Here is a 13,363-nt window from a genome sequence, read left to right on the forward strand (position 1 = left end):
TATGAAGTCTAAATTTCAAATGTATGTCAATCAAATCCTGTTTTAGTTAAATAAATGTTTTTGTCATCTATGTACTTTATACTTAGCAACTAATATCCTAAAGAAATACAGCATGTATGTCAAGGAAAACAAAAAATAAATAATCTCACCAGATCATTTTTCTTTGTAAAGCATTTCTAGCAATTCGTGGTAGAGTAAGGTTGAATGACTGGTGATGTTATGATATACTAAACAGTATTGCTGGAAAATGTACAGTTTCATGAGCATTCATATGTGATGCCATTTTATATGCTGGAGGATGCTAGAGTCAGCATTAAAATGAAAACCATGCATCATATTAAGACACTGTTCACTAAACACTGACACTTGCGAGATGCTTTTCTTAAGGCAAACTATAGCCAGTTGTAACATCAGATTCTAATGCAAGCATTTAATACGAACTGTTGTTTAGGCATGATGTGGCACTGAGTCAGATATCAGTGTCCTTATGCTTTACAGCTTATGTTTTTTTTGATAAACCCGGTACCTTGTTTGAAAAAAGCATTTTTTATCAGTCAGTAGGTCACTACGCTATGAATATTTCTCTTCATATATTGCCCTAAGATAGTTGTGTTATGTGCTTTATAACAGTATTACATTTTCAACTTCATGTTGTATTGTAATATGTGTTTTATAATTCCAAATCAATAACAAATTCTTAGCAACAGCTAAAATAGCTAATATATACCAAATCCCCTCTATATCCTGAAATATGCAAGTATGCACTCAGTAAAAATGGTATCATTGTTAAAGAGGTTTCTGAAGTATTTTGAACTGGTTTTCTAAATGAACTAACTCTAATAAATAAATAAATGTATTAATTAAATTTATTTTATTTAATTTTACATTTGTTAACTGGGTTAGTCCGACTGGGCCAAGAGAGCCCCTTTTCAGTGGAGACCAGAGGAGAAAAGCTCCAGGAAAATAACTAAAAAATAAGAAAAATCTAACAATTCAAGTTGCAAGATACTTAACAGTACAAAAGCAGAGAGTAATATACAATACGAACATATACAAGGTAAAAGTACAGTATTTTAAGAATGCAGTAACAATATGATTGAGAAATTTGCTTGGCATTAAGTTATTTACAAGGAAGGTAACAATGCCTAAAATAAAAAAAAATCAGAGTAACATCATGGCATAGTACAACAAAGATGCATTTAATAGCATAGGTACTAACTGCAGAGAGAGTAATATATGTAGACAGTTTAGGTAGATACCAGGCAACTATGTTAATTGAGAGAAGAAGAAAAGTTCATTAGGTAATTTCCTGACAAGTACAGATCTGTGCATGTTGGGAGTGAATTTTTAGTTGCATTTTTTTAAAACTATCCATCTATGTATCAATCTGTCTATCTCTTTGTATATCTGTGTCTCAAATCTGTGAAGCTCTGTCTCCAGTGGTGATAGATTTTGTTTTACATCTGATTGATTTTTTGTCATTTACAGAATCTCTGAGGTTCTTTCATTCCTGAATCTAAAAAGACAGAAATCCAATTATTGCAATAAACAAATGCCTTCTTGTGCAGTATGTCAGGTATTGACAATTAAAGAGACCAGTGTAGATTTTATTTAGGCACTAAATGCATTAATCTGAGGACTGCATTTGGTCAGTTTTATTCTTTCTGTAAACCTGAAAAAAATAACCTGAAAGAAAATGTTGCACAGTCCGAAACTCTCTGTAAAATGTTTGATATAAATTATTGACTGCACAGACGAAAACAATATTAAAGATATTAATCCACTGTAAACATCCCAGCAGAGTATTAAAACACTTTGTTCAAATGACAGGGGAAGCATTTAAATGCAATTTAGTGTGCTACTTGAAGTAGCAATGTTCTGCAATAAACCTAGTCTCAGCCATTCATAATAAAATGTTATCTATAGCTCAGCCTACATTACTGCTGTGGTACATGCAATGCCTTCATTTGTTTTAAATCATAACCACTAAGACATATGTAGTATTATTTCTGAATTAAATTAAATTACTTTGGAGAAAAGCTAAGTTTAATTATTCATGCAATACTCAGATATTGTGGGATTAGAATATTTTGCAGTCAAGTAAAATTGAAATATAGATTTAAAGTGGCACTTTTTTCAGATGTAGTATATGTGATCATACTTCATTATGCATGGTTAGATAAAGACAAGTTTGCTTCATTAAGTTAGAACATCTGTTGCTCCTAGTTCCTTAATTTGCTTCTCCTTCTGTTCATTTTATCTGCACATTCTCCTGTATGTCCCATGCATATTAGTACACTCTCACTGACTAACAAACAGCTAAGGAATTATCCAGTTTATCCCTGGATGTCACCACCATCCTTGCAAAATGGTATTTCTTTATTTTTTCATAAACTGTACCCTTTTCAGCTGCTATGAATGTCTCATTTCCATTTTCTGTTCTTGATCTAAGAAGGCACACCTTGTAAATGCCTCCTTACGTTGTGGTATTCACAAATCATATTACCACACAAAATGGAATCATTTCATCTAATCAAGTCCCAAAATGTCAATGCCTAAACTACAGAAAATGTATAAAAACATATATTAAAATAAAACTGTGGATAGATGGGTGGATAGATGGGTAGATAGATGTATGGACAGAAAGATGAAGCAAAAGCCATAGAAAATCAAATACTACTTATATTCAACAAATAACTTGCATTGTAAGAAATATGTTCTAAAAAGTACTTCCTAAAAGAAATGTCATCCAGTATGAAACAAGATAAAAGGTATTTTGCCGGGGGAACACTTCCTGCATCCCCCAATGTGTAAGGACGTCAATCACACCACACACACTTTATTAACTCTCCAGTCATAAACCTGTCAGTTGTACTATTTCCCTGTAATATAGTTTACTTTTTGAAATAAATGACAATATTAAGCTTTGCTGTAGAAGTACCTCACTGAAATCTCCATTGCTAAGATATACATCAGTGATATGGCCATTAATCTTATAAAATTAGTCAGCCAAAAGGGGTCAAACAACTTCAGATTTGGCCTTCCCAATTTTCTGCAACATCTATGACCTCAGCTTCTCTCAGAGTCACTCTTTCAGCTATCTCAACCAGTATCCTGTTTGCCTATACCACTTTAATTTTACATATCAATGTATGAGCCTGTAAAAGAGTGATTATTGATTCCAGGTCCATTCCTTAGCTCTTCTGTTATCAGCCATTCTTCCAAATTGGATATTCCTTCCATAAATTTCCATCAGAGTGCGCAGCCATACACCTTTATGCATCGCAACCCAGCCACTATGCATTTACCTCCCCTGTAATCTGCAGCATACCCCAGTTCACACTGGCTGTTGTATGTACCTGCAGCATACTGCAGTTCACACTTGCTGTTGTATGTGCCTTCACTGCACTTACAGCATACCCCAATTCACATTATCTGTTGTATGTATCTTCACTGCACCTTTACTGGTGCCATCAACATGCAGGTTGAGCTTGTCTCCTGCTAGATATTGATAGATGGTTCAGGGAATCGAAAGAAGCCCAGTTCTTGTAATGAATTATATTGGACTCTGCTTATTGTCTTCAGAGGGTTTTTTTATTATTTATTAAAAAAAAGGAATCTCATTGACTCTAATATGCAGAACTGTTTAATTTCGTTGTCAAATACAGGGTACAGTGTCAAAACCCTTGTCAATGTTTAGATAAAACATATCATAAGATCATAGGAAATTCAAAACAAATGAGTCTTGCCAGTATTTATGCCTTGCCCTGTACCCACAATTAGAGCATACCTCCTGTCAATAAGAGGGGTAGTGCATTCTAGCATGGGGTGAATTTGCAAATATCCATCCAATCATTGAGGTCTTATGTGATGATGTGAGGTATTGACAGCTCTGCAGGAGAAAGAAGTAAAGTAGTGGATTTGTAACACAGGCCAGCATAGCTAGGTGGAGTTTTGTAAAGAATTATATGTCATTTGTATATCAAACTGATTTGTACAGGTGCTTGTGTTGAAACTGAATTTATAAAGCTACTTGTGTTAAAAATGCAGTTGGTCCTGCTGGACAGAAAAGAAATACACCTGCATGTCAGACTGTACTGTAACTGTTGAAATTAATATATTACAACAGAGAATAATGGAAGAGAAGAGGTTAATCTCAGTCCAGAAAACTTTGAAAAATAATCTGAAATTAAATTACCTGGTTTAGGCAATAAAGATTGTATCTTGCAGTTCTGATTGCTGCCAGAGACAAAATGTCTTTGAAAACCAGGACTAGGAATCCTACTGTATTGTCCTTAGAGGTAAAGTAATTGCTACCCTGGAAGGCTGGAAGTGTTGAAATGGTTTTATAGCTTCTAGGTGCTATAACACATCTTAGCAAAGCTCTATATGTGTATATGGTAACACATAGTATGTGCTAGATTCTGGTTCAGTTTCTAGTAAAGGGGGGTAGTATGGAAATCAGAAGTCAGATGACCAAATGTAAGTGATAACATTCTGTAATCCATCACTGAAATGAGGTTTTAATACTAGATGACACAGAATTCTCAGGGCACTCTGTTTTTGAAACCTGACAAAAAAGGATCACTCACCACTTCATCTTGCCTTGCTTTAGTAAGTAACCAGGGAATACTGTTTTTTTTTTTTGTATCTGTGGGAATCTATCCATCGGAGTTATTTTTAATATTTTCTGTGATTGATGGTGTTCATTGTAAGTAGGTATTCAGTATTTTCATGTTCTTTTATTATTTATTATTAAATATATTTAAACTTTTCACTGCAGTGGTGGTGCTGCGGTAGCATTGTCGCCTCACAGTAAGACGCTGTCCTGTTCGATTCTCAGCTAGAGCATCTTCTGTGTGGAGACATGCATGAATGGGCGTACCTTCATTGAAGGTTGTGTGTCAGAGGTGGCAACTCGACACGTAAAAATCTACTGCTAATCATTAGCGGACTGGAGTTCCGTTGTGGCGACCCCTAACCGGGAAAAGCCGAAAGACACGGCGACCCCTAACCGGGAAAAGCCGAAAGCTGCCTGTCGGGCGCTAGGATCCGCCACATAACACAAGCACTCAGGTCACTCCAAGGCAAGTACAAATATGACTCAGTCATTGTCCATGCTGGTGTGAATGACCTGAGAAGTACCTCCCAGGACTACATGAAAAAAGACATAGAGGAGCTCTCTGAGCATGTAGCCTGGGCCGGTATGACCCTGACCTTGAGTAGCATCTTACCTTCACCAAGAATGATGCCACAATACGAAGACAAGATGACCAATTTCAACAATTGGCTTAAGTATTGGTGTCATTCAAAGGGGATCCAGTGCCTGTCAGCAAGGGATGACATGCTCGACAAGCCAAGATGCTTCACTAGGGACGGCTTGCACCTATCACCCCTGGGCTTTCAGATATTGGCAAAGGCTCTTGCTACCCCTATAGTGCCTTTTTTAGGCAAGGCTCAAAAGACAAACCCACCTCCATAGGTATCACAAGGGATAAGAAACTAAGAGTAATGCTACTCAACGCCAGAAGTCTAAACCTCAAGATGCATGCACTCGAAACTCTCCTTAGCATGGAGAACATTGATATCTGTGCAGTAACAGAAACCCAGCACTACCAGGTTATACCTCATACCATGCTTTTTGGCCCCAAAACTTGGACCGAGCCACAAAAGGAGGGGGGGTATCAATATTCGTCAAAGATACCCACACCTCCAGGTTGGTGGCACAGCACGAAGCATCAGGGACTATCCATGTGCAACTAACAGTGGGTAAAACTGCCTTCCAGTTTATAGCCTGCTACAGACCACCCTCCCAAACCCAGGAACTCCACTTGGCCTTCCTGAGAACACTGGAAAATATGAAGGTCTCTCCAAACACCATTATATTGGGCGACTTCAACTACCCAAACATAGACTGGGAGCATTACTCTAGCTCCAACACCTAGCCCAAAGGTTCCTAGAATTTATAAACTCAAATGCTATGGAACAACTTGTTACCACTCCCACAAGAGGGGAAAACATACTGGACCTGATCATCACCAACATGGGGACTCTATGCTCCAGACCAGAAGTGTATCCCTCACTGATAAGATCAGACCATAAACTAATCTCACTGGATATTCACATCCCAACCCCACCCCCTGCGCAGAAAACCACAGTGAAAAACTTCTCTAAAGCAAATTTCACACTCCTCAAAACTGAGGTGGAATCCTTCAAAGCCCCCGGGCCTGTGGAAAATATGGCCCAGACCGCAGAATCCTTTATAAACACATTCTATGAACACCTTCAGGAATGCATGGATCATGCAATCCCAAATAAAACCAAGATCCAATCCTCCAAAGGCAGGCGTCCTGTCTGGTGGACCCCAGCCATAAACAAACTATACAATAGAAGGAGGAAGCTACTACATGATAGAGCAAAATCCCAAAAAGGGAAGGCATCTCTGATCAGTATTAGCAAAAACTACGCCACTCATAAAATCGTCTAAGGCCAGCTTCGAGAGAAAAATTGCACAGGACACTAAGGATAATCACAAGGCTTTCTTTAGTTATGTTAGGAACCTGGGTGGGAATTCCCAGATATGCTCAGAATTAGTCCAAAATGACAAAAATACACCAAACCCACAGACATTGCCAACATCCTAGCTGATAGGTTCAGCGCAAACTTCCCCCCCCCCCCCCAAAAGGGCGAAAATCTATCCCAGCAGAGTGCTGCCCCCCTGACATCTCAGATGCTCAGGTAAGAGCTGCCCTCTTCAAAGCAAAAAACACAGCATCAATGGGACCAGACGGTGTCCCAGGCTGCGTCCTACATGAACTCCAAGAAGAGCTAAACCCAAACATAAAACTACTGTTCAATCTCAGCCTTACTACAGGATATGTACCCAAAGAGTGGCGTACAGCAATGGTGGTCCCTCTCCACAAAGGTGGTGCCTCAACGGATCCTGGAAACTATCGCCCCATAAGCCTGACTAGCTTGGTCTGCAAAGCTATGGAAAGGATCATCATGGACCTTATAAATAAAGATATTGGGGACCTACAGACACTGGATCCTACCCAGTTCGGCTTTGTTAATGGCAGATCCTGCCTCTTAAACCTGGTTGATTTCTTTGAAACAGTCGCCAAGGCCATTGACAAGGGGAAGGTGGTCCACACAGCCTACCTGGACCTTGCAAAAGCCTTTGATACAATACCCCACTTGGGCATTATAGATAAGCTCACCAGCTTAAATATAAACCCCTATGTCACTAGATGGGTTGCAAACTGGCTCAAGGACAGAACCCACATGGTTAGAATTGCTGGAGCCATGTCAGACTCCAAACCAGTTACAAGTGGCATCCCACAAGGCTCAGTCCTGGGACCTCTCTTGTTTGGTATATATTTCTCAGAGGTACAGGCCAACACGGAAGGACTGTGGCTGACCAAGTTCGCAGATGACTGCAAACTGGGTGCCATAATTGACTCTCCAGCCGACACAAGCATCCTCCAAAAGGGCCTCATAGAAACAGACAACTGGTGCCAGAGCCATGGCCTCAAGCTAAATGCCAAAAAGTGTAAAGTCATCCCCTTTGGCAAAAACAAAGTGCCCACAAATTACCACATAAGTGGTAATCCATTAAGTATGGAAAAAGTAATTAGGGACCTGGGGACCCAAGTTGATAGCAATCTCTCATTTGACAACCACGTGGCCAAAGTGGTTAGAAAAACATTTTATATAGCCCACCTAATCATGAAGGGATTCACATCTAGATCAGGGGAGGTCATCGTGCCTCTTTACTCATCCCTCATCAGGCCCATAATTGAGTACAATGCCCCTTTTGGGATGTACCTTACCAGACACCTGCAGCAACTGGAAAGACCCCAAAAGTACCTCACCAAGAGGATCAAAGGGCTCAAACAGATGCCATATGCTGCCTGGTTAAAGAAACGCCAGCTCTACTCAGTAGCATACTGCCCACTCAGAGGCGATCTGTGCCTGACGTATAAAGCCATGTCCAACCCAGAATTAATGGACATGCTGCACCTCAGAAAATCCAAATCCCATCGAGCTATGTGCTCGAGAGACTTGAACCTCAGCACTGAAATAAATAGGACATGCTGGAGGGACAGATTCATAACCCAGAGGCTCCCTTCACTATGGAATAAAATCCCAGTCCAGGTTAGGCAGAGTCCCTCATTGACTCTCTACAAGAGGAATCTTGATGAGTGGATGGGGGATCATAGGCTTACCCCGGGTATCACTTCTGTGTCACTGTTAGACAGAGGCACAGTATACTAACCTCAAAAAAGGGCATAGCAAAATTAATTTAAAATGGGTGGCGAAAGCCAAACACACTCTGGCTAGGCTTATAAATGCCCTAGGGCAGATAGCCTAGTATGAACCTATGAACCTATGAACACAACAGCATTGTGGCTGGTCCTTCAGAGAATATTTTAAACTTTGAGAGTACTTATAATCATTTGGTGACACTGCGGCTACTCCTGATTGTCTTGCTGCATTGGTCAAACACTACCATTTGTATTAGTATTAATTTTACTCATTATAACTGAGTACCTTGTAAGATCCTTAGAGCAGCTGGCTGGTGGTGGTGTAACTACCCTATAGTCTGGGCAAACGGTGGCAAAGCACGTAAATCTGTGCCAGCCTTTCACAGGTGTGTGTGTGTGTGTGTGTGTGTGTGTGTGTGTGTGTGTGTGTGTGTGTGTGTGTGTGTGTGTGTGTGTGTGTGTGTGTGTGTGTGTGTGTGTGTGTGTGTGTGTGTGTGTGTGTGTGTGTGTGTAAGTGTGTGTGAAAAGCAAATTTCAAAGAGTATGTGTGTCAGCTGCTGCGAGCAGGGACACAGAGCACTGGTTTCACAGAAAGAGTGGTGGAAAACCTGGCTTGGAACACTCATCTGAGGACTCAACTCTACAGATGTACCAGTGCGGAGTCTTATTGGTGGCCTAGAGAGACAGGGAAACCAAGCCCCTGGACGGAGTGTGCTCCCTGGGTGCTCTTAAGGGAAATTGTGCTTGGTGCAGAGAACTACATCTGAAAATACTGTGTGCATCTTTGTTCCAAGTAAACATCTCTCATCAGTGGTGAGGATTCAGGCTCCTTGATTACTGGCCCAGAGGAAGGGCATCACATCTTGTTTAAAGGAAAATAGTATATTGCACAGCTTAATATGCAGTGGGAGTCTGTTCCAGAGGTCAGGGAAGCACTGTGTGATGAACCTCTCTTGCCACCATGTTTGATTGATCGTCTGGTTAATATTGAGATTGCTGGTATTACAAAGCTCCCTTTGTATCCCTCAGTGATAGTCTAGGCTCCAAAGTGCATCATTTGAAACCAGTGGTTGATAAATTAACTTACAATGTCTACTCACAACTTATGTAGAAGTTGATCTAATGTTTTATATTTGGAGTTATTCCTGTTTTCAGAGTTGCACCAAGTTACAGTATAAATATTGTGTGAAATGTTGTGAAGTATTCTTCTATGTATGTTGATCTGTATATTCATTTGTGTTACTTCTAATGTTTTCACTTCAATTTTTGCACAGTTCAATGCATATATATGTATATATGTATGTGTGTATGTATATGTATATATATACATATATATATATATATATATATATATATATATATATATATATATATATATATGGGTCTACTTCATATGACCAACAATTTTATTTGACTGAAATTCATTTGACTGCGACCAAAACACTGAAAGTTCAAAAAAGTGAAAACTCATTTGACTGAAACTCATAACACTGACACATTAAAGTAAAAGGTATATGTCCTTTTCCCCACTGTAGTGCAATCCTGGAGTTAGTATATATAGTTAGGGGGGGCGGGGGGGTGAAGCCCCCCACATAGTTTAGGTAGGTATTGTTTTCTGCAAAGAGTTATTTATTGCAGTTATAAATATCCATGTGTATGGTTTAAAACTAACTAACCCATATATATATATATATATATATATATATATATATATATATATATATGTGTGTGTGTGTGTGTGTGTGTGTGTATATAAATATATATATATATATATATATATATATATATATATATATATATATATATATATATATATATATTAGATTTACATCTGAGACTCATTTTATGTTTTCTTTCTTTTTTTTTTATAGTATAGCTTACTATGTTTCTTGCATAACTTTGTGCTTAGTTTGCAACAAGGTCATAAATGAAAATGAGCCATGGCCTAATTCTTCTGCCTGCTAAATAAATAAAAATAAAAACAATCAGGCTGGATGGGCAAGCCCACTGCTGCTCGAACCCATGACACTGTTTCCAATAAGAGACAGCATTCAGGAACTCCATCAGCTTACCCCACAAATCATCCTTTTCTACCATGGAACTGGAATTAATAGGACTCTGATTTCTTGACTGCTTAATAAATTCATCTTTAGTATGAAAACTACTATTTCTGTAGTCTTACCATGTAGTTACAGCACTCACAATTTATGCACTTAATCTACAGTCCTACCACTCATTCAGAAAGCACTACTCCCAAATCTGACTGGAACCTGGGGGTCATCTAATGTGAATCTATCACTGTTTGTCTCCTGCATACTAATCTGTCCTTTATCTTGCTATTTATTGAGATTTTTCCGGAATCATCTGTCCCAGCTCCATGGGGCGGTGGGAGTGATGGATGCATTTAAGGTGGAGGTGGGATTACATCAAGGATCAACTCTGAGCCCTTTCCTATTTGCAATGGTGATGGACAAGTTGACAGATGAGAAGGGGAAAGGCACAGCCTCCAGAACCAATCAGTGATAATGTAGCTCACTTTCATTCTGAGTTGCTGGGATATTAGGTGAAGTTCATCTAGGTGAGTGGTAGCAAGCTGAACTTATACTGCAGTCATTAATGGAGGCTTAAGTAGGATGCAGGAAACCAAGACTAGCTTTAGAAAAGCTCAAAAAGCTTTTTGGGAGAAATATGGGGAAATAAGTGGGATAATATGAGCCTATACCTCCACCTAGTGGTGTTTCCAAGGAAAAGCAGTCACTTGGTTAAGTAGATAACAGGGAACGGGGTTTAAAAAGTAAGGCAGGAAGGGCCAGCTGGTGTGCATGCTACGGGAAAATGCTATGATACTGTTTAGCTCAAACAATTCTGTTCTTGGTACACAACAATTGAAAAAATCACCTACACACTAATAGAAGTAGCCATACACTAGAAGTTAGAGAGTCCATTCAGGTGATTCAGGTGATAAGGGACAGTGAACGCTGAACCAGCAAATACAGTTTCCAAGAGGTTGAGGGGAGCACCCGAGAGTAATGGGGCTTAGTAGGACACTAATAGAAGCAGCTGTACACTAGTAGTTAAAGGGTCCATCCAGGCGATCCCTCTATATGGGACAGTGAACACTGAACTAGCAAATACAGTCTCCACAAGGTTGGGGGGAGCACCCAAGAGTGACTAGGCTTAGTAGGCGGCAAGCACACACGTGACCTAACTATAGGGCAATGGTCTGCAATAAAGCAAAATGGTCTGCATTATTTTAGGCATTGTCTAGATTTCTTGTGCTAACAGCCTGAGCACTACAGTGAGGAACAGACCAAAAATATCAGGCAAAAATGTGGGCGTTCTGCAAAAAATCTGGGCAGTTGAGAGGCAGGTTGCACTGCAGTATTGTCTTTAGGAAAACATGCATGTCTCCCATTTATGCACTGATATATGGTATCTTGCAAATGTGTTTGAAAATTATTTGTGTTTTATAGAATCCTTTTGATCGGTTCTAATAATGTATATGCATCTGCCTTGAGATTTTCCTTTCTTGTTTCAATTTTATCGGTATCCTCTTCCAGGACTAGTACTTTACTTGACAAACTTCTTGTTAAGCTTAATACTTCATGCTTTTTACTTGTGCTGATCTGTTCGGGTCATAATTAGATCAGAATATGTCCCTAGCTAGTGGAGCTTGGCATATTAGTTTGATTGGATTATTAAAGACTTGCAGAAGTAACTGACTTTCTTGTTGTTTGCTCAGTTTAAACAGTCAGTATAAGTACTAGTGTGCATTTGTGTAAAGTAAGATGGATTACATTACTGAGATGAAATTGCTTTACTTTGACTATTATTGTTTATTTTTCTTTATTTTTTTTTACCACAAGCACACATTTGTGGTGCACGCAGTCAGTAAAGTGGCCATAACTGATGGATATGAAGGTGATCTTTAGATTGTTTCTTTCCTCTGCTGTTGTTTGCTTACTGCTAAATAACAGTCTTTTTATCTGGTGCGAACATGTCACTGCAAAGAAGGGGTTTTGGCAAATGTAAAAGAATGGATCCTGTTGACTAAAACTACTTTTACTCACAGTAGTTTGCTTTTTCCTCCACTGTTTTTCGTGACCTTGGAGTTGGTTTATATAAATCTGGGTTGTAGGTAGTGTGGTGTCCCCCTTTGTGGAAGTGAGAAGGGAGCTTGCACCCTGCAAAACTATTTTGTTGTAGTATTTGCTGAATGTAGCTTCGGTGAATGGTTTTAGATTTATTTCCTATCACTGAAAGTAATTTCAGTGACACCACATAAATCCAGTCTGGTGTGGCTGCAATATTATTACACATTGTATTTTATTTGTTGAAATCTGTGTAAACCTAGTATTGCTATGGCTTATACCGTGTATGTGGGGGAGTTGCAATTCATTTAAGAATAAGTATATGGCCATAATTTCGTTTTCTTTCCTTTTTGAAGAAGAAACATTTTTACAAGTCAGGATATCCCAGAGATTGCTACTTTCAGCATGTTACTTGGTACTTTTATAAAGCTGAATATAAATTATAATTAGAACTGCAAGGAGAAGTGGTTTGAGTTGAGTGCTGCTTGTTTTTTATATTTGATTTTGACTGGTACCACAGCTTCGCCCCTTTCTATTTGGCCACAACCCTTCCCACTGGCCCCACCCATTCAGCTGTCTCCTGCAGCCCCCCTTTGATTTGATGACACCAGCTGCCACTGAAACAGATGATCCATTGTGGCGACCCCTAACAGGAACAGCTGAAAGAAAAAGAAAAAAAAGATCTGTCCCAGCTCCATATAAACTCAGTTCCTTACTTGTCAAATAAATGAATCTGCTTTTTTGATTCTTCAGCATCAATGTCATATACTGAAGCTTAACCAGTTTATGAATATTTCCTGTAACAATGTATCTGCATTGTACAGCACTACAGTTAGAAATGCTTCCTGTTGGGAAAGCCTCCAGCTCCCTTTGCAACCTTGAATAAGATAAAGTATCATGAAATGAATAAACAAGTGGATGTTTGACTAAGTTATAGAATATGTTATACAACAACCTGTTTCTGTTGTTGTAGCTTATATTTGTAACTTTACTTATTGTGTCTCT

This window comes from Protopterus annectens, chromosome 15.part0 (genome assembly GCF_019279795.1).
Source record: "Protopterus annectens isolate FY-2018-M chromosome 15.part0, PAN1.0, whole genome shotgun sequence".
Taxonomy (NCBI): Eukaryota; Metazoa; Chordata; order Ceratodontiformes; family Protopteridae; genus Protopterus; species Protopterus annectens.